The sequence below is a fragment of the Macrotis lagotis genome, chromosome X (assembly GCF_037893015.1).
Source record: "Macrotis lagotis isolate mMagLag1 chromosome X, bilby.v1.9.chrom.fasta, whole genome shotgun sequence".
Lineage (NCBI taxonomy): Eukaryota > Metazoa > Chordata > Mammalia > Peramelemorphia > Peramelidae > Macrotis > Macrotis lagotis.
Genome location: NC_133666.1, coordinates 267,450,609 through 267,478,501, shown reverse-complemented (window position 1 = coordinate 267,478,501; position 27,893 = coordinate 267,450,609).

The window sequence follows — 27,893 nt, the reverse complement described above, 5'->3', positions numbered from 1 at the left end:
AACAACTCTCTCAATAAAATTAAATAAAGCCTATCTTTCTGAATTCAAAAGATATTATAACATAATATTGCAATTACATAAAACATACAGCAGAAAGCATAACCATCAAAATAATTTTTAAAATTATTTGAGATTTCACTCTTCATACTTCAACATAGGTCATAGTATATGTCCTTTATGTTTTTTTGTGCCCAGCAAGAACTACCAGGAAAGTTGTTTTTTTTCCCATGTTTTATAGTTCAAAAGTACTATCTTAATTATAAAAACTAGCATTTCTATAGGGCTTACTATGTTCCAGGCCATTTACAAATGTTACCTCATAGCAACTCTGGAAGGTACATACTGTTATCGTCCTCACTTTGCAGTTGAAGAAACTGAGTCAAGCAGAGGTTATATGACTCACCCAAGGCCACATAGCTAGTAGGTGCCTGAGGTCAGATTTGAACTCAAATTTTTCTAACTTCATACCCAGTGCTTTATCCATTGTTTTATTTATATTAAACATATCATTATCAAAAGGCATTGACACATATAGAGAAGAGTGCATTCAGCAGAATGTGACTTGGATACTGAGGTAGTGCAAGACCATCACACCAGGATATTGAAAAGAATTTTAGTTGGAAGTGAGAAAAATTTAGGAGGCAATTGATAACTTACTTTTATATTTAAAAAGTTTCCTGAGGAGGACACTAACTGTATGAAACTGGGCAAATCACTTAACCCTGTTTACCTCATTTTCCTCATATGTAAAATACCATAGAGAAGAATATGATGAATAATTCTAATACCTCTGCCAAGAAAACTCCAAATGGGGTCAGAAAGGGCCTGACATAGATGAAATGACTGAACAATAACAATAACAGGAGTGATAGATCAAGCTTTATTCTGCCTATTATTATCAATATGAAGTATCATACTGTGAAATTGTAGAGGGTAAAACAAAAACTTATGCATGGAAATTAGAATGAAAGAGACTTCAATTTAACAGAAGGATAAACCTCATAATAATTGAAACTGTCAGCCAAATGAAATTGCTGCCTTGTCTTATAGTGAACTCACTGTCATTGAAAGTGTGCAAATAATACTGTGTAAATTAGACAGTTTGCCAGGAATGTTGTGAAGCACAGGTGTCAAACATTGTAGACCACATGTGACCCACAATGGTCTCAAGTGGGGATGAACCAGCTTGAAATATAATTGGGAAATATTTTTAAAAATATAACAAAATATAGATGATGTCAATACATATTTTTTCTGAATCATTGTGGGTCTGCAGGGATCCTTATATGTGATTTAGTGCCTCCCATTTCTATTTGAGTTTGACATGACTATTGCAGAGTTATTGCTTCATGTAGTTGAGAAACTGGGACTAGAAGATCCCTGAGGAATTTTTCAACTCCAATAATGTCTGATAAAACACAATTCAGTAGTTCTGGCAGCAACAGATGTCAAGATGACTTTTGGGGGATCCCATTGGATCAGACAGTGTTTGGATCTAGCTTATGCCTCTTACTCTATCCTACTTTAAAGGCTGAAATCTGTTTGATCTTGGTTTCTCTGTTACTGGCCCAAACTGATCAAATTCTTTCTGGTTTTGTAATCAATACTCACTCTCATCTACTACCCATATCTGTAAGGAGGAGGAAGAGAAGGAGAAGAGGAAGAAGTGAATGGGAAGAGTTAATTGTATTTATTTTTCCCTTGGTTTCAAAAAAAGAATCAGTCTTTTGCTCAAGGAATATTCCCAAGATTCATCAGAATCCTGGACTATACGAGAAGAAAAGAGAGATTTTCCTAGTATCACTTCCTGGAGTATATTGAGGGCTCTGAATAGTGAAAAGGAATTCATTACCTGTCTGCTGTGACAACCAAGAGAGATCTGCCCAGGCTTTCTTCCCACAGTCCTCCAAAAGAGACAGTAGATCTGAGAAAAACTAGCTCCCAGTCTGAAAATGTGCTTGCTTAGAAAACTCATTTCCCCGATGTATAGAAATCTGAGCAAAGCTATAGCCTTCCCATAATGGCAAATCCTGAGCCCTAGGGAAGGCTAGGAGGGCACCAGGTGGTCACTGGCATGGCAGCCATCCCAATAGCTTCCACTTTGGCTTTACATCTTTTCCCCTCAAATACAAATGGTATAAGGGCACCATGTGACCATCCACCACCCTGCTCTGGGGCTCCATTATTTGGCCCTGTCTCTTAGGACATCTTTTCATTTCCAGGACAATGAGTTGTGCCAGTTGTTTTTGGGTGCAGCTTTGCATGGACACAGAAAGCCCATACAACCACCCACAATTTGATCTACTCGTTCTGAACGGAAACTTTTGAACACGTTCCACCAGCTGCACAATGGTGCCATTTATTACAGGATTCTCAGGGGAAAACTTCCGCTGTGTGAATAAGACCAGGCACTTATGTAACCCTCTTCATTTTCAGAGAGCTTTGCGGGTGTCAGCAAATTCACCCAACACCCTGGTAAGGTATCAGGGTATTGTTCTCCTCTCTTTACAGAGAGGGAAACCAGATCGTGGTGTCGGATTTTCCCAAGACCACATGGAGAATCAATGACAGGCATTCCTAACCAGAAAGACACATGGTCCTCATACAAAGACCCCAGACTATTTCCCACTAACAAAAAAATTTAGCCTGATTCTATCCCGTAGATAACAATGCCTGCTCAATTTAAAAAAAAAATCCTTATGACTTTCTTCTGCCTCTCTTAGCTGAGAACTCAAACCTTTTCCAAAATATGCCCCAACCTATACTTTTTAGTGGTACTTCTCACTACTCCACTAAACTTCTTCCTGCCAAACTGCTTCTATCAATGCATTGTCCTGCTGCCCCTCCTGTACCCGGAACTTTCTCACCTTTGGGGGCTTTAAAGAAATATTATTTCATCTACTGGGAAGGCCTTGCCCCTGACTTTTTGTTCATTTAATTACTTTCATCCTCCAAGGTGGGACAGAGTGTGTTCCACCTACTACATAGAGCACTTTTTGACCATCCCTCCCTCTGTTGAAATAAGACAGCATTTATTGTCTGAAATTTTTATTTGACAATTATTTGGCAATTCATCTTATTTAGCCTTCTAATCTCACTTTGTCTTAGTGCCTTAAACAGTTATATAAATGATTTTTAATCACTAGTGAACTTTACATAAGATGATCCCTGTTCTCAGTCTGAGTCTATAATGATGCTTGTCCTTTGTTCTTGAAGAAGACAGTGACAGCAGGAAGGAGAGAACATGACATGCACATGAACTGAATTGGAGTGAGTTACCAGCCTCATTTTCTCCTTCAGAACCATGGGATCCAAGGACAGATATGAATAATGCTCTGGAGGCAAGGCAATCATTATTAAGTGATTTGCCCAAGATCACACAGCTAGTAAGTGTCTGAGGTCAGATTTGAACTCAGGAAGATGAATCTTCTTGTCTCCAGGTCTGGGGCTCTATCTACTATGGCACCACCTGGCTATCTAGGGATTGGACAAGAAAACTTCAATCTTGAAGTATCTTCTGGGACCATGATCTGACATCTTTCGAAACAGGTTGGCTAAGGAAAAAATCAAAATCAAAACAATAAGCACATCTAGGGCTTTTCTGATGCTTTGCAAGGTCTTGCTCTCATTTGTGTGGATACTCCCAGTTCTCCCTACAATTAGCCTTCACATCCTGTTTGACTTTTGTCCATACTCTCCTCTTCACCCACCACAGTTAACCAACACATGAGGGCCTTTCTCTAGATTTCTTGACATTGTATGGCTACCCAGAAGGAATGTTTAGCTCCTCACTTTTTAACAAGCTCATCTTCTTTTCTGGTCACTCTCTCTTTGAAGAAGCTCTTGGTATTATTTGTCCATTAGTAATAGATTAATCAATCTATCAATAACTATTTATTAAGTAGCTACTATGTCTCAAGACCTGTTCTGGGTGTTGTACATATAAGTAATGGATTGCACCCTTCTCATGATCACCAAGTATTTCTTCATTGTCCTTTCAGTGACCTTCACAGCCATCCAGCTTTGCTAGATGAATGTTGCTATAAAAAGGATGAGCTTTTGCTTTAGGGAGACCCATAGGATCTTGAAAAGCAGTGAGCAAATTCCTAAAGGCGATCCAGATTGCAACAACAAAATGTGTTAAAATATGTGCAATGAAAAGGGATAAGAAGGGGATTTGAAAATAAGATTTTTAAAAAAGAAAACAATTTTAAAAGTTTGAAATTTATGGTTTAATTAAAGATTTAATTTTTACCCCTACAGACACATCACCACCACCACCAGCCCCCTTCTTATTTTTAAAATAAACTTTCAAAAGAAAAAACTCATCTTTTTTTTGAAGTTAGATTTGGAACATTCCTAGGAGTAGGTGTGTTGGGACTGCAAGAAAAAAAATAGGAAAACATTTTTCTTGTCCCCTCCTAAAACAACAAGGCCCACTCAAATCCCCTTGGTCTCTGGTCTCTCATCCTTCTCTTCCTGCCCTCTTTGAGTAGCAACTCCTGATGTGTGTCCCTTCCCATTCCTTCTTCTCTTCCAGATCCTGGGACTGCTCTTCGAGAGGAGATTGAAACTGAAAAAAAAAAGGCAAGAAAAACCAAAAAAATAAGAAACAATTGTATGATTGTTTTTACTTTATATCGCTTCTTTTTAACTTCACAAATAACAAAATCTCAAAAAAGATTTGATTTTTATTATGTTTTTGATGTTAGTTATTGCACTTACAAAATATTTTTTAAAATCATTAATGAAGGGAATATAAACAATCCTTAGAAACTATATACCTCTTAACATTTTCATTTTGTCTTTGCAAGGAATGAGTGTTTAATAAATATTGAATTGAATTGAATTTTGTTTTTGAATAGTATTTAATATAGAGCTTTGAAGCATGAGATATACAGTAGATGATGCTGTCATTCCCAAGAGTAAACTCTGATCGAAACTCATAATTCTAACCAGTAGTAAAAAGCTAGGAATATAAATTGGTTCAGGAAGTGTTCAGATAAAGTCATGGGCAAGAGATTTATAATAGACTAGTAGGTGTTATTTAACTTTTAAGGTTGATGTCATGTGGGACAGTTCTGCCTTCCCATAATATATTGCTTGATTCAAGATCAAATTTTGAAGACTGAACAACATACTCATTATTACTTTCCAATGAAATTGCTGTTCTTTGGAGATTATTGAATTTGAGATCTCTCATCTGAGTAATACCAGATGGCAAAGAAAATCAATTAGATATTCTTTCATAATTAGAATGCAAAAATCAACATGGGCTCTGCAAGGTCAGACCAGAGCCAAAGATTGTAAATAAGATCAGGCAACCTTTCCCTCCAAACCTCATATTTCAAAAAGCTACATGGCCTCCAATAAACTACCTTTATATATTTTCAGGAGTCAAAAATCTAGGCTATATAGAAAGAGACCAACAAGTTTACTGGCAGACAATTTGCTCATTAAGCATGATATAGTGATTTAGAGTCCTAACTTTGGTTTCAAGAGAAACTTGACTTCTTTAACATTAAAGAGTTCTGTGTCACAGCACAGACAAGAGATTTAAAATCTGTAATCCTCAATTGTTCTTTTAGTAAAATGAGAAGGATAATACCTACCTCACAGGCTCATTGTAATGACTGAGAGAGAGACAATATATAAGGAGCATTTTGAGAGCCCTAAAGAGCTAAAGAAAAGTCAGTTATCATCTTTGTCATTGTTCTCACTAATATCCTGTTCTTTTTTTTAAAAATCACTTTCAGATAGAAGTTATTTCAGGATAAGTTGCCATCTTGCTATTATTACTTTATACTTAATATTCTATGACTAATTGCCCAGATGAATAAAATAATTACTTTTTTCCCATAAATTAATGAGTATTGTGATTGAAGCTGAATACTATTATAGTTATTGTTCTCCTATTTTTCCACTTCACTTCTATAAGCTTTTTTCATTTTGATTTCTTCCACCAAGACTTTTTTTAGATTTTGAAAGCTCTTATGAAATGCAGTTTAGAGATTTGAAATACTTGACTGGTAACATCTATTTAAAGCATTGCTCTCAAGTTTTTATGGACTGATACTAGGTCCAGGTGATTCTACACAGCAGTTTGGTCTGAGATAATACTCTAGTTCTCCAATGGTCAAGTTCTCCAAGATATTTGGAGGTTTTTATTTATAGTAAGGGAATTTCGCATTATTTGTCCAGGAAGGAGAGTGTCCTTAAACTATAATTCAGGCTAACAGTTCATATCTTCTAATTCATTGATTACTAATTTTTTTCAATCTTCAGCATTATTATTGTATTGTCTCTACCATTAATTCACTTAGTCTACATTGATTGCTAAGTATGGATTCCTCCAGTAACATTTCTGTAGTTTGTGTTGGCAATAATCTGGTGACAAATGGCAATCAAAATCCCTCTGTTTCTACAAACAAATTTTCCCAACTCAGTCATTTGTATGATGCTTATTTTATGTCATGTTGTATGAAATTGTGTGTCTACCCATGCCAGAGGACCTTTGGATTCTAGTATTGGATCTCCTAGGCTCCATCTAGAGGAAAAGCAAGTACCTATTATAAGGTTTTTAGTATTGTTCAGTAAAGCTATGTCTTCCTAGTCAAAAAGTATCTCTTTTTTTTAATATATCTATAAATTTATTTATTTATTTATTTATTTGAATTCCACATTTTTCTCCCTTCATTTGACAGAGAGTAGTCCAATATACATTTTACATGTATAGCTATGCTAAACATAATTTCATATTAATTTTTTTTAGGTTTTTGCAAGGCAAATGGGGTTAAATGGCTTGCCCAAGGCCATACAGCTAGGTAATTATTAAGTGTCTGAGACCGGATTTGAACCCAGGTACTCCTGACTCCAGGGCTAGTGCTTTATCCACTGCACCACCTAGCCACCCCTGCAAAGAATTTTATAAAATATTATCACACAACTGTTCCTGACCTCTAATTTTCCTCCAGTCCAGCTCTTCAGGACTGTATCCTTGACTCCAATCTGTTCATCTTATTTATTAATTATATATTAATTGTTATATGAAAGAAGAATCAAAGCAAAAAGGGGAAAAAACCAAAAGGCGGAAACAATAAACATAAAATAAACTTTAAAAACTAAAAATAGAATTCTTTGGTCTTCATTCAGCTTAGAGTTTATTTTCTGGATTTGATAGTATTTTCTATCACAAGTCCTTTCTATCACAAGTTTATTGTACTGCCAAGGAAATCTAAGTCCATCATAGTTGATCATCACACAATGTTGCTATTTCAGGCAGAGTCAAAATGGCAGCGTGAAGGCTGGAAATCCTGAACCACTCCAAATACCTTTAAATAATGACTCTAATCAAATTCTAGAGTAGCAGAACCCCAAAAAGACTGGAGTGAAACAATTTTCCATCCCAAAACACTTTGGAAAATCCACAGGAAGGGACTGTTAACACCGGAATTAGGAACAACTGCAGGACAGCTGGATGGGACAAGAGCAAACCAGCTCCCGCTATCCACAGGGCTCCTGGGTCCTTGGGGGTGCCTGGGTCCATGGCAGCAGTGACAGTAGTTTCCAGGCTTCTCAGCCCAGGGATTGCCAAGGACAACTTGGAAGGTCAGTGGGAAAACTGCCCCACCAGAATGAGAGTGGAGCCCAGTCCAGCACAAATCTCAGCACAGACCTGGCCAGGGAAGCAGGAGCAGGCCTGGGAAGTCACCCAGCAGCTACTTCAAGAGTACTCAGTCCACAAATACTAAGAGGGGCTGGGGAGAATGCAGAGGTCTCTTGGCAGGATCCAAGGCAGGATCCCTGAGGCAGGACTCTGTTGCTTCATTCATTCTCAGATTCAGGTCACAGACTGGGGCCCTAGTCTCAGGAAAAAAGAGCTTTACTGCCATAGCAGAGCAGGGACCTTCCTTACAGTTCCAGGGCAGAAGAGAGTGTTTGTGGTCACTCACAGACCAGGAGATCACTCAGAGCATCTCATAAGAACTTGGAGGAATTGAGGTGCATGAGAGTGTCCCTGAAAATAGCTGCAAAAACCCTCAAAAGCTTGGGTCAGTGTATCCTTCACCCTGGAAGAAGAGCTTCGCCTTAACAAAGAGTTAAAATCAAGTCATAGGCTGGGAAAAAGAGCAAACAGCAAAAGAAAAAAAATCCCACCATAGACAATTACTTTGGTCCTAAAAATAAACACTTAGGAGATGACAAAGTCAAAGCTTCTGAATCCAAAGCCTCCAAGAAAAACAGAAATTGGTTTCAGGCTATGGAAGAGCTCAAAAAAGATTTTGAAAAATCAAAAAAGGAGGTAGAGGAAAAATGTAAAGAGAAAAGAGAGTGATGCAGGAAAATCACCAAAACCAAGTCAGCAGCTTGGTGAATGAATTGCAAAAAAAAAATACTGAAGAAAATAACATCTTTTTCATTTACTTAATATTTGTTTTCCAATTTTATATAAAATATTAGTTTCTACCAATCATTTTCTTTAAGGTTTTGAATTTTTCAATTTTCCCTCCAGCCCCCTGCAGAAGGTAGTCTGATAATCATTGTTTCCATGCTATAGCATTGATATTGATGTTGATATTTATATTGATATTGATATATTGATATATATATATAGATATATTCATATTGATCAAAATTGAATGTGTTGAGAGAAAAATCATATCCTTGAGGAGAAAATAAAATATTAGAGGTAGCAAAATTATGTAGAACATAAGACAGGTTTTTTTTTTAATTGAAGGTAATAGACTTTGGTCTTTGTTTAAACTAGACAATTCTTTCTCTGGAGATACTCTAAAATTGTCCCTGATTATTGCAGTGATGGAATGAGCAAGTCCATTAAGGTTGATAATCACCCCTATGTTGCTGTTAGTATGTACAATATTCTTCTGGTTCTGCTCATCTCGCTCAGCATCAGTTCATGCAAGTCTTTGCAGGCTTCTCTGAATTCCCATCCCTCTTGGTTTCTAATAGAACAATAGTGTTCCATAACATACATATACCACAGTTTGTTCAGTCATTCCCCAATTGATAGACATTCACTCGATTTCCAATTCTTTGCTACCACAAACAGAGCTGCTATGAATGTTTTTGTACAAGTGATGTTTATAATCCTATGATCTCTTCAGGGTATAAATCCAGCAGTAGTATTGCTGAATCAAAGGTATGCCCATTTTTATTTCCTTTTGGGTATAATTCCAGATTGCTTTCCAAAAAGGTTGGATGAGTTCACAGCTCCATCAACAACGTATTAGTGTCCCAGACATCCACATCCCTTCTAACATTGAACATTGTTCTTTCTGGTCATATTGGTCAATTTGATAGGTGCAAGATGATACCTCAGAGCTTCTTTAATGTGCATTTCTCTAATCACTAATGACAGAGCAATTTTTCATATGACTATGGATTGCTTTGATTTCCTTGTCTAAAAATTGCCTTTGCATATCCTTTGACCATTTGTCAATTAGGGAATGGCTTGGTTTTTTTTTTATAAATTTGACTAAGTTCCTTATATATTTCAGAAATGAGTCCTTTGTCAACAATACAAGTCGCAAAAATTGTTTCCCAATTTACTACATTTCTTTTGATCTTGGTTACAGTTTATGCAAAAGTTTTTTTTTATTTAATGTAATCAGAATTCTCTAATTTGTTTTTAACGATGTTCTCCATCTCTTCCCTGGTCATAAACTGCTTCCCTTTCTATAGATTTGACAAGTAAACTTTTCTTTGATTTCCTAGTTTGCTTATAATATTGTCTTTTATGTCTAAATCCTATACACATAGACTTTTTGATCTTATCTTGGTATAAGGTATGAGATGTTGATCTAATCCAAGTTTCTTCCATACTATATTCCAATAGAAAATAACATCTTAAAAACTAGTTTAGGTCAAATGGAAAAAGTAGTCCAAAAGACCACTGAGAAGAATAATGCCTTAAAAAGAGAATTGGTCAGATTATAAAGGAGGTACAAAAATCTCTCTGAGGAAAATAATTCCTTAAAATGTAGAACAGAGATAAGGGAAGCTGATGACTTTGTGAGAAATCAAGAAACAACAAAACAAAACTACAAGAATGAAAACCTGAAAGAAAATGTGAAATATCTCATTGGAAAAAAAAAAATGCTGACCTGGAAAACAGATCCAGAAGAGATAACTTAAAATTCATTGGGTTACCTAAAAGTCATGACCAGGAAAAGAGTCTAGAATTCATTTTTCAAGAAAGTCTCCAGGAAATTTCCCTGATATCTTAGAAACAGAGGGCAAAATAGAAATTGAGAGAATCCACTGATCACTTCCTGAAAGAGATCCCAAAATGAAAACTCCCAGGAATATTATAGCCAAATTCCAAAACTTCCAAGTCAAGGAGAAAATATTACAAGCAGCCAGAAAGAAACAATTCAAATATTGTGGAAATATAGTTAGGATAACACAAGATTTAGCAGCATCTACAGTAAGGGCTCATAGGACTTGGAATATGATATTCCATAACACAAAAGATCTTGGATTACCACAGAGAATCAACTACCCATTAAAACTAAACATCCTTTTCCAGGGGAAAAGATGGACAGTCATGACAAAGTTTCCTGATGAAAAGACCAGAGATGAACAGAAAGTTTGATCTTTAAGTACAGGACTCAGGTGAAGCATAGAGAAAGTCAATGAGAAGAGCAATTATGAGGGACTTAATGATGTTGAATTGCGTGTATTTTGTATGGGAAGATGATACTGATAGCTCATATGAACTTTCTCATTTATTAGAGCAGTTGGAAGGAACATATATAGACAAGGAACAGGAGAGAACTAAATATGAAGGTGTAATATATTATAAAGATAGAGATAATGGATGAGAAAGGAATGTACTGGGAGAAAGGGAAAGGAGAGGTAAAATGGGTTAAATTATTTTATATTAAAGAGGCAAGAAAAAACTTTTGCAATGGAGTGTAAGAAGGGGAAAGTAAGAGAGAATGAATGAGCCTTACTCTCATCAGAAGTGGCTCAGTGAGGAAATAACATACATAATTGGGTATAGAAATTTCTCTACTTTCCTAGAGGAAAATAGAAGAGGAAAGGAATGAGAGAAAGGGGACGGGGAAAGAGGAGGTGGGGTGTAGGTGATAGAAGAGAGGGAAGATCATGGGATAGTCAGATACAACACACTTTTGAGGAGGGACAGGGTGAAAGAAGAGAGAGAGAGAATAGAATAAATGGGGGGGAATAGGAGGGAGGACAATAGCTAGCAACAGCAACTGAAGGAAAAATATATTGAATTAATTTCTCTGATGATGAAGTAATTTCTCATGATAATTCCAGTAACAACTGATGGTAACTGAATACAGACTAAAGATATTATTGAACTACTTATCACATATTCTAAGTGTGCACATCAATCCTCTTCCTCCTTTTGAGTGTAGCAGTCTTAATCTTTTTATAACCTGCTTAGGGTTACAACATTTTGGTAATTTTGCACAGGTTGGTGTTAAGAAATTTTACAAATCTGTCACTATTCATTTAACAATACTAAAAGTGTATATTCTAACTGGTATAGAGTGATTCTTCCTCTTCAACTCTAATTTCAGATTGCCAATAAGTCAGAATTTTCCTTGATATCTTTATGTTCAATGTGCCATGGCTAGAAGAAACAGAGGTATTTCATCTTCCATTGGGGAAATGAGCAAACAGAAGAAAAATTAAATCTCACCATAGACAATTGCTTTGATCCTATGGAGGATCAAAATACACACTCAGAAGATAACAAAGTCAAAGTTTCTGTATCCAAAACCTCCAAGAAAACTATGAATTGGACTCAGGCTATGGAAGAGCTCAAAAAAAGATTTTGAAAATCTTCATCCTTTAGGGGAGCTAAGTAGCACAGTAAATAGAATGCCAGGCCTGAAGTCAGGAAGAGACATCTTTCTGAGTTCAAATCTGGCCTCAGACTCTTACAATTTTTATGACCCTGGGCAAGTCACTTAACCCTCTTTGTCTCAGTTTCCTCATCTGTAAAATGAGCCAGAGAAGAATATAACAAACCACTCCATTTTCTCTGCCAAGAGAATCTCAAATGAGGTCACTAAGGGTCAGACATGATTGAAAATCAAGAACAACAGCAACTTCCATCCACTGATTTGATGTTACATAACTCCCTCAGCAGTTTTATAGCAAAAAAAAAGTCCTATCATCCTTTCTGAAATTTCCTTATTCTGTCATTGGCCTTCTTTATCACATGGACTTTGGGGGAACTATTTTTATTACATCATATTTTTTATTGTTATATATTACTATTATCATTATTATCACATTCTCAATTTTTGGTGGAGTTCAAAAAGAATTATTGAATTAAAAAAATCAGTAGCATATATTTATCAGCCTTTCCTGTTGCTTTGTGAAATGTCGTCTGCTTGTGTCAAAAATATTTTTGAAAATATTATGCTATGAGAACATTTTTCAATCATCTTTCTCCTTTTAGATAAGTGATTATTTTTCTATAGTGACATATGTGTGTATGTATGTACAAATGTGTAAAAATGATTTGGGTGATAAGCCTCAAGTGAATTTTTGTTTGAACATCTTTTAGATTTATTGTATTTATCATACCAAAAATATCTATTAAGACTTATGTGTAAGGGGCGGCTAGGTGGCATAGTGGATAAAGCACCAGCCCTGGAGTCAGGAGTACCTGACTCCAAATCTAGCCTCAGAAACTTAATAATTACCTACCTGTGTGGCCTTGGGCAAGCCACTTTACCCTATTTGCCTTGCAAAAAAAAAAAAGTCTTCTGTGTTAATTGCCTTAAATGTATTTTATAATCAATATTTGATATATTCAGGATACCATTAATACAAATAACTTCTGATTTCTCCTTTAAAAGCCTTATGCTCCATTTCTCATGCTTAGGTATTTGTCATCACTGCCGTACCTCATTCATTGAAGTTGATCTCTAAATTCAAATTTGAAGCTTTAATCTCTATCTTTCCATTAACTATATTAAGAATTTCTCACTTCTTAATTTAAATTTGCCAGTGTGATTTTGTTAGAGAAAATTTCTAGGAGATAAAATGACCATTTAACATACCTTTCAGTGGACTCGTATTATTTGATATCATCCATGTAAATCATATGCTAAATATTATGTTCCTATATAACCCCTTCTTTGATTTGAATGTTAAAATTAGTTCAATTTAGGAATGTATTTATGGCTATACAGAACCAAAGTAGGCTTATAATGTGTCTTTGAAAGAATGCTGTTTTATCAATTATTCTTGATATTACTGTGTTAATAGCATAGTTTATTTATTTTTGTTTTTTGTTCTTTTATTAAAGATTTTATTTATTTTGAGTTTTACAATTTTTCCCCTAATTTTACTTCCCTCCCCCACCCCCCACCCCCACAGAAGGCACTTTGTCAGTCTTTACATTGTTTCTAATGGTAAACATTGATCCAAATTGATTGTGATGAGAGAGAAATGATATCCTTAAGGAAGAAACATAAAATATAAGAGATAGTAAGATCAGACAATAAGATATCAGGGTTTTTTTTTTCTAAATTTAAGGTTATAGTCCTTGGTCTTTGTTCAAACTCCACAGTTCTTTCTCTGGATACAGATGGTATTCTCCATTGCAGACAGCTCCAAATTGTCCTGATTGTTGCACTGATGGAATGAGCGAGTCCATTAAGGTTGATCTTTGCCCCCATGTTGCTGTTAGGGTGTACAGTGTTTTTCTGGTTCTGCTCATCTCACTCAGCATCAGTTCATGCAAATCCCTCCAGGCTTCCCTGAATTCCCATCCCTCCTGGTTTCTAATAGAACAATAGTGTTCCATACATATACCACAGTTTGCTAAGCCATTCCCCTATTAAAGGACATTTACTTGATTTCCAATTCTTTGCCACCACAAACAGGGCTGCTATGAAGATTTTTGTACAAGTGATATTTTTACCCGTTTTCATCATCTCTTCAGGGTATAGACTGAGAAGTGGTGTGCTGGATCAAAGGGTATGCACATTTTTTTTATAAATAATGTTTTTTATACATTAATAAAATATTCTTGTTTAAGAGTAAACAAAATGCCCCCTCCCCCAAAAAATATAGACTCGCTTGAGAGATAAAGTAAAGGGGAGAGAAAAAAATTAAAATAAAAAAAATAGTAATAACTGTAGGTATGGCCAGGTGGCACAATGAACAGAGCACCAGCCCTGGAGCCAGGAGCACCTGAGCCCGTATCTGGCCCCATACACCCAACAATCACCCAGCCATGTGACATGCAAGCCACCCCAACCCCACTGCCCTGTAAAAACCAAAAAAAAAAAAGAAAAAAAGAGACTCAAAATAAAATAAAATAGTAATAATAGTAGGGGTGTCTGGGTGGCAGACAGAGCATTGACCCTTGAGCCAGGAGCACCCGAATCCAAATCCAGCCTCAGACACCCAACGATCACCCTGCTATGCAGCCCCAGGCAGGCCACCCAGCCCCATTTGCCCTGTACCCCCCAAAAAAAATAATAATAATAAAAAATGTACTTGACTCTTTGTTTGAACACCAACAACTCTGTCACGGGTGAATCACATTCTTTATGGTAAGTCCATCACAAAAGTTGCTTCCATATTTTTCCACCGTTGCCATTGCTGATCACAACTCCCTCCTTTCGTATTTCTCCACTACCATGTACTATATTTTCTCTCTCCTTTCACTCTGACTCTGCTGTAGGGTAGCTGAGTGGCGCAGCAGACAGATCCCTGGTCCTGGGGCCAAGAGGCCCCGAGCCCCTATACCACCCCTTAGGCCCAGAATCCACCTGGCCCTATGGTCCTGGGCAGGCCATCCAATCCCAACCCCTTGCAAGAAGTAAAAAAGAAAACGTGTTATATCTGACCACTCTCCCCTCCCCCAATGGTCGGTCCATCCTCTCCTCCATCACTCACATCTCCTCCCTTCCCCCTGTCCACCCCCTCTCCTTCTTACTCCAGATGCCTATACCCCATTGAATATATATATATATATATATATATATATATATATATATATATATATATACTGTTTCCTCTCCTAGTCACCTCTGATGAGAGCAAAGACTCCCTCATTCCCCCTTGCCTTCCCCCCTTCCATGTCATTGCAATAGCTCATTGTAATAAAGAAAAATCTTATTATATGAAATATCTTGGCCTAATTCCCCCTCTCCTTTTTCTTTCTCCCATTACATTTCCTTTTTTCTATTGACTCATTTTTTACACCATATTTTATCTTCAAATTCAGCATTCCTTTGTGCTTCAACTATAAAAGCTCCCTCTACCTGCTCTATTAACTGAGAAGGTTCATATGAGTATTATCAGTGTCATTTTTCTATGCAGAAATGCATGCAGTTCATCATCATTAAGTCCCTCATATTTTCTCCTTCTCCTCCAATCTCTATGCTTCACCTGAGTCCTGTATTTGAAGATCAAACCTTCTGTTCAGCTTTGGCCATTCCAACAGGAACATTTGAAATTCCCCTGGTTCATTGAAAGTCCATCTTTTTCCCTGGAAGAGGACATTCAGCCTTGCTGGGTAGTTCATTCTTGGCTGCATTCTAAGCTCTTTTGCCTTCTGGTATATTATATTCCAAGCCCTATGAGCTTCCAATGTAGTTGCTGCTAAGTCCTGTGTGATCCTGACTTGCAGCTCCACGATATTTGAATTGTGTCCTTCTGGCTGCTTGTAATATTTTCTCTTTGACTTGGGAGTTCTGGAACATGGCTATAATATTCCTAGGGGTTGGTTTTTTGGGATCTCTTTCTCGGGGGGGATCGATGGATTCTCTCCATTTCTATTTTGCCCTCTGCTTCTAGGATATCAGGGCAATTTTCCTGTAGTAATTCTTTGAAAATGATGTCAAGACTCTTTTCCTGATCATGACTTTTAGGTATTCCAATAATTTTTAAATTATCTTTCCTAAATCTCTTTTCCATATCAGTTGTTTTTTCAATGAGATGTTTCACATTTTCTTCTAATTTTTCATTTTTTTGGTTTTGAAGTAATGAATCCTGATTTCTCATAAATTCATCAATCTCCCTGAGTTCTATTCTTTTTCTGAAGGATTTGTTTTCCTCAGAGAATTTTCTTATCTCTTTTTCCATCTGGCCAGTTTTGCTTTTTAAAGCATTCTTCTCCTCAATAACTTTTTGAACTGTTTTATCCATTTGACCTAAGCTGGTTTTTAGCATGCTATTTTCTTCAGCATTTTTTTGGATTTCCTTGACTAGGCTGCTGACTTCATTTTCATGTTTTTCCTGCATCTCTCTCATTTCTTTTCCAAGTTTTTCCTTCTAACTCCCTCATTTGATTTTCAAAGTCTTTTTTGAGCTCTGTCATAGCCTGAGCCCAATTTCTGTTTTTCTTGGATTCTTTAGATGCAGGAGCTTGTGTTTCCTCATCTTCAGACTGTGTATATTGATCCTTCTTGGGATCATAGATAATGTATTTCTCAATGGTGCTACTCTTGTTTCTCTGCTTGCTCATTTTCCCAGCCTAAGTCTGTTTTTGGGGTGCTTCTTGAGCTTTTGGGACACTCCCACAAGGATCTCAGTGTGTGAGGCTCTGTCCTTCCTCCTGGTCTGTGAATGACCATAAGCACCCCCCTCTGCTACAGGACTGAGGTGGGGGAGGGTCCTGCTGTTCTATGGGGTGGGGGGGGGCCTAGACTGCGATCAGTATCTGTATGTTGTCAGAGCCCCAGAGTCCTGTTCCAGGGGCAGAGGACAGAGCTCTGCAGTCTCTCTTCACTCCCCTCCCTCAGCTCAATGGGCTTATGCCCTGGGGGCTCCTGCTTACCAACTCTGCCTGCTTATGTTTCCTGGATCTGGATTTCATTGGCCAAGCTGCTTGCTGTGTGCCCTGAGGGCTGGACTTCATGTGCTCACTCTGGCAGAGGTCCCCCCCCCCACTGTTTCCCCCACTTTGTGCCTGGTGCTCCCCTGGGGCATAGCTCAGGAAACGCCCCCACTGCTATGAGCTGCCTCAGCTCCCAGCTCCCTAGGGCTGCCTCTGGGAGGCTGAAGTTCTTTGGCTCTGGTGGGCCACACCTCTGGTGGCCACCCCTTCAACCCTGGGGAGCTCTTTTCCAGGTCACCTTGAGTAGGAGAACTGCCTCACTGGGTCCCTCTGTGGGGTTCTGTCTCTCGAAAATTTAGTTAAAGTCCTTAGTTTCTAAGATTTATGAGAGAGCACCTAAGACAAGATCTGCTCTTGTCACCATCTTGGCTCCGCCCCGCAATAGCATAGTTTAAATAGAGCTATATGGCTATCTTTATTACTATTCCTATACAAAAATCTATTTTACAAATTTGTAGTACAGAGTATGTCATGAATGAGTAATTGAATCAAAATATTTGTGAAAATCAATAAAGGGGTAGATGCTGTGGTATTTTCACCAAATTGGTAATGAGTTGCTTTTTATACTACCGAAAATTTTTTTTGGCACTCGATTTTTGGTTCCTTGGTCAATATATTGTTTTCTTATAAGTATTTGTGTTTTTCTTTCAATGCTATACAGTTATATTTGGAGAGATCACTTGCATTCTCTTTTTTTTCAGTTATAAATGTGTGATGCCTTCTCTCGAAAAAAAATGGGATCAGACTTTTAACAGAGACGAAGTAAATGAGATATTTTGCTAAGTAATTCATGTGCCACTATTAAGTGTTTATGGATATTATCTGAAGTCAACATTTTCCAGTTTTATAGAGAATGAAGGCTTTAATTATTTCCCTTGAGGTTAACATTCTGCTATTCATTATATTCATGGTACATAATCTATTTCGCATTTTACCAACTTGCATTTTTGTCGTACTGAAGTTCTTTTCACTAGCCAAATAGATAATCAAAACATTTCCATGTCATTCTTCTTCAAAAGCATGAATTTTCTCTCTCTCTCTCTCTCTCTCTCTCTCTCTCTCTCTCAAATCCTTTGTTTCTCAAACTTCCATATTATAAGGTTTGACAAATTGGTATTAAAATTGTTTTCAACATTGACTCTGTAACGCCTTAAACTTTTGGCTTTCACTTTTAATTACCAATTAAGAATATCAAGTATTTCTAATATACCTTTGTTTTCTAGATTCTCTTGTGCACATTTCTTTTTCATTTCTTTTAATTGAGTAATATGATACTTAAATTTTTTTACTGTCCATACTAAGCCTTTAATAGTTTTCTCAATTTATATTTGACATTTGTCCTTAGAAGTCTTCCTAGATCATTAGTCCAATATTTCCTCTTATAGTCTTTACCTTGGAAACAATCACTATATATATATATATATATATATATATATATATATATATATATATATATATATACATGTAGTTGTGTACAGTTCTGAGATACACTTTGTTCAATATTGTGAGAAAATACATTCATTTATTATGGTCAATGCAGATATTGGATTTTTAAATGTTTCATTGGTATGTTAATCTATCACATGGATTCATGCCATCAAATTCAAAAGTATATTACTAAGTATATCTATCCTCTTTTCAACATCATTTGAGAATGATGTTATTTTTCTGTCATCATCATCATCATCATGGCTTGCATTTATATGTCACCTTAAAGTTTGCAAAGCATTTTACATATGTTATCTCATTTGATGCTCACAACTTCGTGAAGTAGGTGCCATTTTATTGTAAAGGAAACCTAAGTTGAAAAAAGCCCAGTCACAGAGCTAGTGGCTGAAGTAGAATTTGAATTTAGGACTTCCTGACTCCAAGTCCCCTTTCTAGCTATTTCATTATTTCATCCCATTTCTGAAATTTGTGTTAGTATAGGTTTTAAGTAACTTCAAATTCTTTCCTATTTGCCTTCTTCAGATTTAATTAGCTCCTCAATTTTTACTCATTTATTCTAATCTGTTTAAGAATGGAGTCTTTCTAATATGGAAATATATGTAACATGTTTATAAATTTATAACCTATAGCAGATTACCTGCTATCCTAGAGTAGGGGGAAGGAGGATAGGAGGGAGAAAACTTTACATAAATGAATGTTGAAATCTATCTTCAAATATAATTGAAATATAATTGAAAAAAATTTTAATTTTAATTTTAAAAAAGAATGGAGTTATTTTACTGATTGCCCTATATCAATCTGTAATACACAGATGACTAAGGAAGAGCTGAGGAGATCATTAACAAAAAGCAGCATAAGGTCCTTTATCTAGAACTGTGCTCTGTATTACAAAAGGTTTAATGGTTTCAGTCCATTTTGTATGCAATCAAGGTTTGCCCACCATAGAGGTCAGCACCATCTTTTGAATGAAACATTTTCATTGGGGGGGGGGTGTTCTAATCTGTTCTGTTGTATCTTGCTTTTTTTGTGGTACCAGAATATGAAGGTGTTCTCTTGATGCTTTTAGGGATAAGCCCCATCTTCTGTTAACATCATGAACCACTTGAATGTCCTCTTTGTCTAATGATAAGCAGTTCTGAGTTAAGGACATTATGCTTTCTATTTATTGATTCCTAGAATTAATTATTATTAATTATTGGTTGGTTCCATAACCTAAGGAATTAAACCAAAGGACCTCAACTGGTCAGTATTTTAGAGACCCTGAGCGATTTTTACAGTTACCATAATGCTCTTACTCATTCTGGCTGACATTCCCTTCCTTTTTTGTTAATACCCTTTCCACCCCCCCAACCCCACCCCCCAAGAATGATGGGTTGGGCTTTGAGGGAACAATGATAATGATGTTAATATGGAGAGTAAATAATCAAGTGAGTGAATGAATGAATAAATACTTCATCCACCAACAGAAGGGTCTTAGGAGACAAATCACAACTGCTTCTCCTGTGGGTAGAGTAAAATTTTAAAAAGAAAAAAACTAAAAAAAAAAACCCCAAAACCCAAACCCAGTTGTTTTCTACCCTTGGATACCAGCACAGGGCCATCCTAATCACGGGTAGATTTTTCTCCTAGTAGCTGAAGCTGTGGTGCCTGTGACATTTTGCTTGGACTGTGGAGAGAAAAGAAAGCACTGTAATTACAAGTTTTGTGTTACAGTCAAGGTCAAACCAGCCTTCTTGATCTGATAGCAGTACACAGGAGCCACATGAAACTCTTGGCTATCTCATGCCTGAGACATTGAGCTTGGCTTGGGGATCAGGTTCTCCTTAATTAGGGGTTGGCTTGCTGGAATATGCCGCTGGTGCTCCAGTACTGCTGAAGGTCGCTTCATTATTCAGTGGGCTAGGAGACATGCCATGTGGAAAAATGGATGAGGTGAGAGAGGTTCATACAGTCCTGGGAACTTAAGGGTAGATAAACACAGAGCAATGGGGAGAAAGAAGCTGCTTATAAATTTCTCAGTCTGAGTTCTTATCTAGTAGTTATAAGAATATATAAGAATGACAAACATTCACTGGGGTGATAAAAATTGTTTTGGTCAAGATAACACATCAGAGGAATGGCTTAGTTTCCTGAAAATTTGGGGGTGATTATCTGGTTTATAAATAATCTATGAGTTTTATATTTATATGATATAATATAATTTGTACAATATAATATAATTTATAATATTTTAGAATTATTAAGGAACCTTTCAGATCACTGAGTCCAGTCTACTGATTCTGCCAAGAAAAAACTGAGGCTTGCAAAAGGAAAATATTTTCTCAAAGTCACACAGCTAGTTAGTTAATGATGACCCCAGAACTAGAACATAGGTCTTCCAATTCCTTAACATCTTATTGACTTCCTTTCATTTTAGCTCTGTCCTACCCTCTGGTCATCCCAGGGTTTAATAAAATATGCTAAAGAGGACTGTCTGCAAGGAAGCAAAGATGGACAATTCTGAATACAGTTATACATACTTTCTTGAAATTGAAATTGCTCAAAATTCCTTTATAATATGTATCTTCTCACATTTTGTTGTGTTACATACAATTTTTTCTTGTTTTGTAATTAAATTTTAAAAAAGAAAAAAGAAAACCAAGAAAAAAAAAAAGGTGATTGGCATCTTCATGCTCCTAATAGACATAGGAAAGTGGAGAAGGGAGTAAGTGAAGCAATTGGTGAAAAAGTTAGTTATGATAATGATGATATCCTAGGACGATTAAAGCATGAAAGCATATTTCCTTTTCTCCCTATCCTTTGTTAATATATTTTTTAAAAATAATGTGTACAAATTGTTGATATCTAGAATTGGGAGATACTGATCCCAAGGTTAAAATTGTAATTTAACTAACAATTTACTTACCTTCACTGAGCTTTGGGGAAGCAATCCTTTCTATTAGGTCCTTTCCCCAAAGGAAGAACAGCCATATTACAAAACCAGCCATATTAAAGGCTCCGCATTCACTACATCCATATCACCCCCAGTTATGTTCTCATCTCCCCTCTCTCCCTAAGTCTCTTCCCACTCTAACATCTTCCACTCAAAATGATCTTCCTAAAACACAAGACCACTAATGTCAAACTTGACCCTCCACCCCATTCAACCAACTATAGGGACCTCTAAGATCAAATATAAAATTTTCTATTTGACTTGTAAAGCCCTTAAAAACCTAACCCCTTCCTCCTTTTCCAGTCTCCTTACATCCCAAGTATTCGGCCAGTGACACAAGCTTCCTTGCTGTTCCTCAAACAACACTAACCACTTCCCACCTCTGGCCACTGTCCTTGACCGTCCCCATGTCTGGAACTCTCTTCACCTCTTTCCCACAATCTAGCTTCCCTGAGTTTCTTCATGTCTCTGATCATGTTCCACTCTCTTCATGAAGCCTTTCCTACATCTAAAATTTCTTACTTTCCCTCTGAGATTTATTCTAATTTATCTTGCTTATTCTTTTTTTGTGCATAAGTTGTTTGCATGTTATCATCTTCACTGGACTGTGAGCTCCTTGGGAACAGGAATTTTTTTTTCTGTCTTTGAATCACAGTTTCTGTCTTATCTTAAGCACTTAATAAATGCATACTGTTTTGTCTTGACTTGAGCTACTTACAGGACCTCTCAACAGGTGTCTGTTTTCAATGCTTTCCTTCTCCAATCCATCCTCCCCAAAGTTGCTGAAATAATATTCTTAAAACACAAATCTGATCTTATAACTCCTCTATAAACTCTAGTGGCTCCCTCTTTGCCTCTAGGATAAAATGTAAATTCTTCTGTTTAGCATTTAAAGCCAGTCACAGTCTAGCTACTTAAATTTCCAGCCCGGGGTTGTTTTAAATCACTCCTCTTCATCACAAAACTATCCTAATATTTGTTGGCAAAACTCTAACCTAGGCAGCTAGGTGGCACAGCGGACAGAGCACTGGCCCTGGAGTCAGGGGTACCTGGGTTCAAATCTGACCTCAGACACTTAATAATTACCTAGCCCTGTAGCCTTGGGCAAGCCACTTAACCCCATTGCCTTGCAAAATCTAAAAAACAAACAAAAAAAACCCTAAAACAAACAAAAATCTCTGATACCTATGGCTTTGCATCATTCAATTGTTTGGAATGACCTCCCAATTCCATTTGGAATTACTGCCTTTTTCAAAGCCTCCCCAGGGAATTTTTTTTCCTCAATACTTTCTTCATCTTCTCTCTTCCCATTATTGGATTTCTCTCCCTCCACAAATTATCAAGTAGTTACTTATCTGTTGTCAAACCTAAAAGCTGTAAAGAAAAAAAAAACCCTTAAAAATATAGTGACAGAAAATAGAGGTTCAACTTTAAAAGTTTCATTCTCTAAGATTTTACCTCCAAACCTTAAGGTAGAGACTATCTATCCAAGATGCTCACATTTGGAATGAGAATTAGTGTGAGCAAAAACAAAGAATAGAGAAAACTATTAATCTTCTTTGTAACTTAACCAGGAATAATTGCAGAATATTTCTGCCCCAAACTGCTCTTCAAAGATTATCAGATCTCTCATGGTCTCTTCCTGGCAGGGAAGTCCCAGCATCCTACTCATTGTCTTCCTAAGTTTGTAATTAACATTAAAGAGATATACCTTGGAATCTTAATTTCTAATTTACTAACTGATATAAAAAGATTGAGAACTAGGAGGCAGCTAGGTGGCATAGTAGATAGAGTACGGGTCCTACAGTCCAGAGGACCTGAGTTCAAATCCAAGCTCAGACACTTAATTGCCTGGCTGTGTGACCTTGGGCAAACCACTTAACTCTATCACTTTAAATAAATAAAATTAAAAAAAGAAAAGACTGAGTACTCCCTACAGAAATTAGTCTTTTACCAGGACCTATAGTTATGAGAAAATTATTATGCTTAACACCGTATATCTGCTTCCATCTTCATACAATGCAAAGTTCTTGGGGGAGCAGGGGCCACTGTAGAGCTTTTGTTCTTTTGACCCCAGGACCTGGAACACGCCTTACCTACACTAAGCATGATGTAAACTTTTTGCTAAATAGGATTGGATAGACAAATCAATCAGATACAGTCACCAAATGCCGATGGAACTTTATGGCATTCTTACCTAGTTTCCTTCAGATTTGGGTATTCAAAATTTGGAAGGTTCTATGACTCTGCTTATTAGAAACAAGCATATTTGAAAAAAAAGCCTAAGCAATCTTCATTTATTTCTAGGAAAAAAAAAGGCCTTTAACATGGCTTCCTTGTATATAAATGGTTAGATAGATGGCATAGTGGATAGAATACCAGCTCTGAAATCAGTAGAACCTGAGTTCAAATCCAGCCTCAGACACTTGCCACTTTGTGACCCTGGGCAAATCATTTCACCCTGTTTGCCTCAATTTTCTCATCTGAAAAATGAGTTGAAAAAGTAAACTGAAACATACCAGTATCTTTGCTGAGAAAACCCCAAATGGAATCACAATGAGTAAGGCACAACTGAAAAACAGTTGAACAACTAGTCACATACACACACACACACACACACACACACACACACACACACACATATTAGTCAAGATTTGAACTCAGGAACCCTAACTGCAAATCTTCCCATGGATTGCCTTCCTAGAAATGAATTTGCCAAATAAAAGCCTATTAAAACAGGAGTAGCTACAGATAACCAGTAAAGGTGTTCAAGCTATCCCTTCAAGCTTGTGTTGCAAGGGCATTCCATTGTATCTTAAGAAACAACCTTTTAAAGGTCTGTCAGACTCTGACAATAAAAGTTCAATCAATTGAGAAATGGAACTTGTAGTCAAGAAGCTCCAAATACAAATCCTACAACTGTAACCTGGGGGAAATCACTCTATGTTTCAGCCTCAGTTTCCACAAGAGTTAAATAGGTTTACTAATAGTCCCTCCTTCATAGCTTTTTGTGTATGAGAAACAGATTAGATAATTGATTAAAGTACTTCAAGATTATTAAAAAATCATACAAATATTAGTTATTAGTATTATTATTCTGTGAAATTTTAGTTTTTGCACAGGATAGGGAGGAGAAACAGAAATTTTTTTAATTCTCCCTTAATATTATTATTATTATCATTATCATTATTATTATTAGATAGAACTTTAGTATCTTGGTTCAACATAGGCAAGACAGGAAACTGGATTAGCAATCTGAGAGTTGTATAGTAACATAGATCACCATACCAGACTGTCAACTCTGGGAACTTTTGTTCCAAGTCTGGGTGAGCCCACACAATGCTCTTTGCCCTCATCACAGAACCATTGTACAGTTTAACACAGCTGGGACTGTTTCTTAAAAAGCAACAACAACAAAAAAACCACACACACACACACACACACACACACACACACACAAACACACAGATTCAGTGTAGTGGCTAAGGTTATTGCTGCCCAGGACTGACCTGGGTGGGGGAAGGGAGGGAGGAGAAAATAGCATTAATGCCTTCTTTTCATATCAGTAAGAATGGTTAAATAAGGAGCAAAGGGGTTAGTTGTTTAAAAAAAAAACAATTAAAATACCCAGAACCTTCCCAAATTACACATATCCAAGATATTTTCTGTTCCCTTTAATATTCTGAATCTGAACACTAATTGTTTGTTTTGATACACAAATAAAATGCACGATGAATCAAGTGTATGGAATTTGTAAAGTCATTTCCATTCTAGAGGTTTTTATGGAAGTTACTAATTTTTCTCCTGAACTTCATGTCAAACAACAAATTTTCCATGAAATAGCTCATGTTCTCAGAGGCAGACAAGTTAAGTTCTAAGCAAGTCTTTTAAGAATCATTGGTCTTGGGGTGGCTAGGTGGCACAGTGGATAGAGAACTGGACCTGGAGTCAGGATTCCCTGAGTTCAAGTCCGACCTCAGACACTTAATAATTACCTAACTTGAGCAAGCCACTTAACCCCATTTGCCTTGAAAAAACCTTAAAAAAAAAAGAAAAGAAAAAAAAAGAATCATTGGTCTTAATAGGAAATCTAGTTTAACCTCTCTGCTACTGGTCAGGATAGTAGGGCCTTTGGGGAGAAGTGACTTATTTGAAAAATTATGATTTATTAAGAAATTGTAAACCTCAGGATCCTCCAGTTCCTAAAATTTAAGTCACTGGTTTCTCACATTGGAGAGCTATAACCTGAACTCAAAGAATAAATAATCAATAAATTGGATATTGGGAAGATGGGTTGAATCCTACCCTCTCCATGGTAGACAGTCTAGTGGACTTGTCACCAGTGTTGCTACCAAAGAACACCAACATAATTTTGATTAAATGATTTTGTGAAGAGTGTAAATCAGGAAGACCTGAGTTCAAATTTGACCTTGGACACTTTAACTGTGTATCCCTGGAGCAAGTCATTTAACTAATTGCTTTTGCTTTCTCATCTGAAAAATGAACTAGAGAAGGAAAGGGTAAACCAACCTAGTATCTTTGCCAAGAAATCCCCAAATCGGATCACAGAGAGTCAGACATGACTGAAAACTCTTGAACAAAGCATCTGGCACTGTTGATCATCTTTTCTTCTTTGATTCTTTCTCTTCTCTTGACTAATCATCTATTAAAACTCCTACAGCCATGTAAAGGGGAGGGGTGGAAGTCATCTAAACTCCATTAAGAAGCTAGCCAATATGGACAATTCCTGAGCACCTCAATTTGAATCAATCACAGGACCCTGTTCTCCCAATTAATGTGGATACAGAAAGCCACAAACTTCTTTCCAATCAATCAAAATGTGTAAATTGGGTATCAAACAGGAAATTTATTGAATTTATTTGAAAGGATAATAATGGTAGCTTGCATTTGTATAGATTTACAGGGAATTTTACTTATCTCATATGATGTCCATTTCACAGATTAGGAAACTGAGAGTCAAAGGGGCTATTGTTCAGGGTCACAGAGAAATGTCTGAGACAAGATTACGAACTCAGATTTATCCAGATACTAGAGCTATTCATTTTATCACCTTTAGTTGCCTTCGAGAATTAGATATATTTCTAGATCCACTACCATAGAAGCATTTCAGACACTGCTCAGGAAGACAGCCTTGGAGACAGTTTTGAGAAGGTAGATCCCTTGCATCAAGTATTAATACTAGCATTGCAAAACTTTTTTAAAAGCAATTCTTTTAACGTGTAGCTGTCCTTGAAAGTGTGACCTCATAGGCATAGTCATCACAACTAAAGTCCACCAAAGATGTCCATAATCCAAAAACGATGTCAAGGTAGATTCAAGGATCCTGAGACTCACCAATAGTTGTAATCAACATGTGAGATTGCCTTTCTTTCACATCAAAATAAATTTAGGGCAGTACAAAGACCAGTTAAATTCAAAACAGGCACAGAACCCAGAGGAAAAAATATAAAACCTCTCCTTTTCCTCTCTGAACTAAGACCAGCCAAACCAAACTTCCTCCCAGGCTGAAAGCCTCTGGTAGAACTTTCATCTCTTAGAATATTATTACAGCTGAGTTAGAAAGAGCCCTAGAAAATTTAGTTTACAATAGGAAAGCTTGGCCAGCACCAGACTCCCAGCCCCACCAGAGGAGCAGCCAGGAGCTATCATTGCCCACTGTTAGTAAATAACTGGGATTTAAAGTTTGTCATGGAAATGAAGTCAATTGTATGGGTAATTGATGTTTTGACTTGATGCCATAACTTCTCTAACATCCCCCTCCTCCTTTAAAAAAAGAAAAAAGAAAAACCCCCTCCATTAAAAAAAACGTTACCCAAATTGAACTCCAAGGTGCCTTTTAAACTATCTGGGTGGCAACAAGCAGAGCAGATAAAATTGTTGGGGCACAAAGGGTGGGGGAGGGAGGGAGGGACTGACCAAGTAACCTTTTGAACTTTGTGGGAAAGTCAAGATAGGACCGCTAGGACTGGCCGGACATTTCTATTTGTTTCTTAGGAGCTATTTTCGTTGTCTTTCTCTCTGGGCCGAAAGAGCGAGATGTTGACATCCCTAAGGTTCTCCTCTTGTGTCTGCTTCCAGGCTGCCCCAGGGTTGGGCACAAATAAATGGACTAGGTGCTTGGTGAGCTGAATAATCTCCCATGATTGGCCCTACATTGTTCTCTTGTCAACAACAGCCATCTCGGGCTAGCTTGGTGTCCTGGAAATGGGCCAGAGTCAACAAGCACCCTGATGGAAACACTCCATAAACGTCTACAATCTGAAGACATTCTTAACTCACACAATGCCAGACTCTGCAACAACACCACCACCACCACACTGATGGAAAAAGCAGCAGAAAATAAATAGTGGTTGCAATGTACCCTTGGGAAGATTGGATGTGGAAAGTTCCAGCTCAGTTCATATACAAAGAGAATCAATGAAATGTCCTTTTGGAAACACAGGCTGGATAAGGATCCCCTGAGGCCTTCTTGTCAGTATCTGATGGGGCTGGTATCTGATGCAGGACCCTTCCACATCCTTTTCCAAAGAATACTGGTTGTGTGAACTTAGTTTTCCATATCAACCAAGTCAAACAGTGAGGTTGTTCTATCACAGTTCCCGGCTTTAACAAGGACAAATATAAACA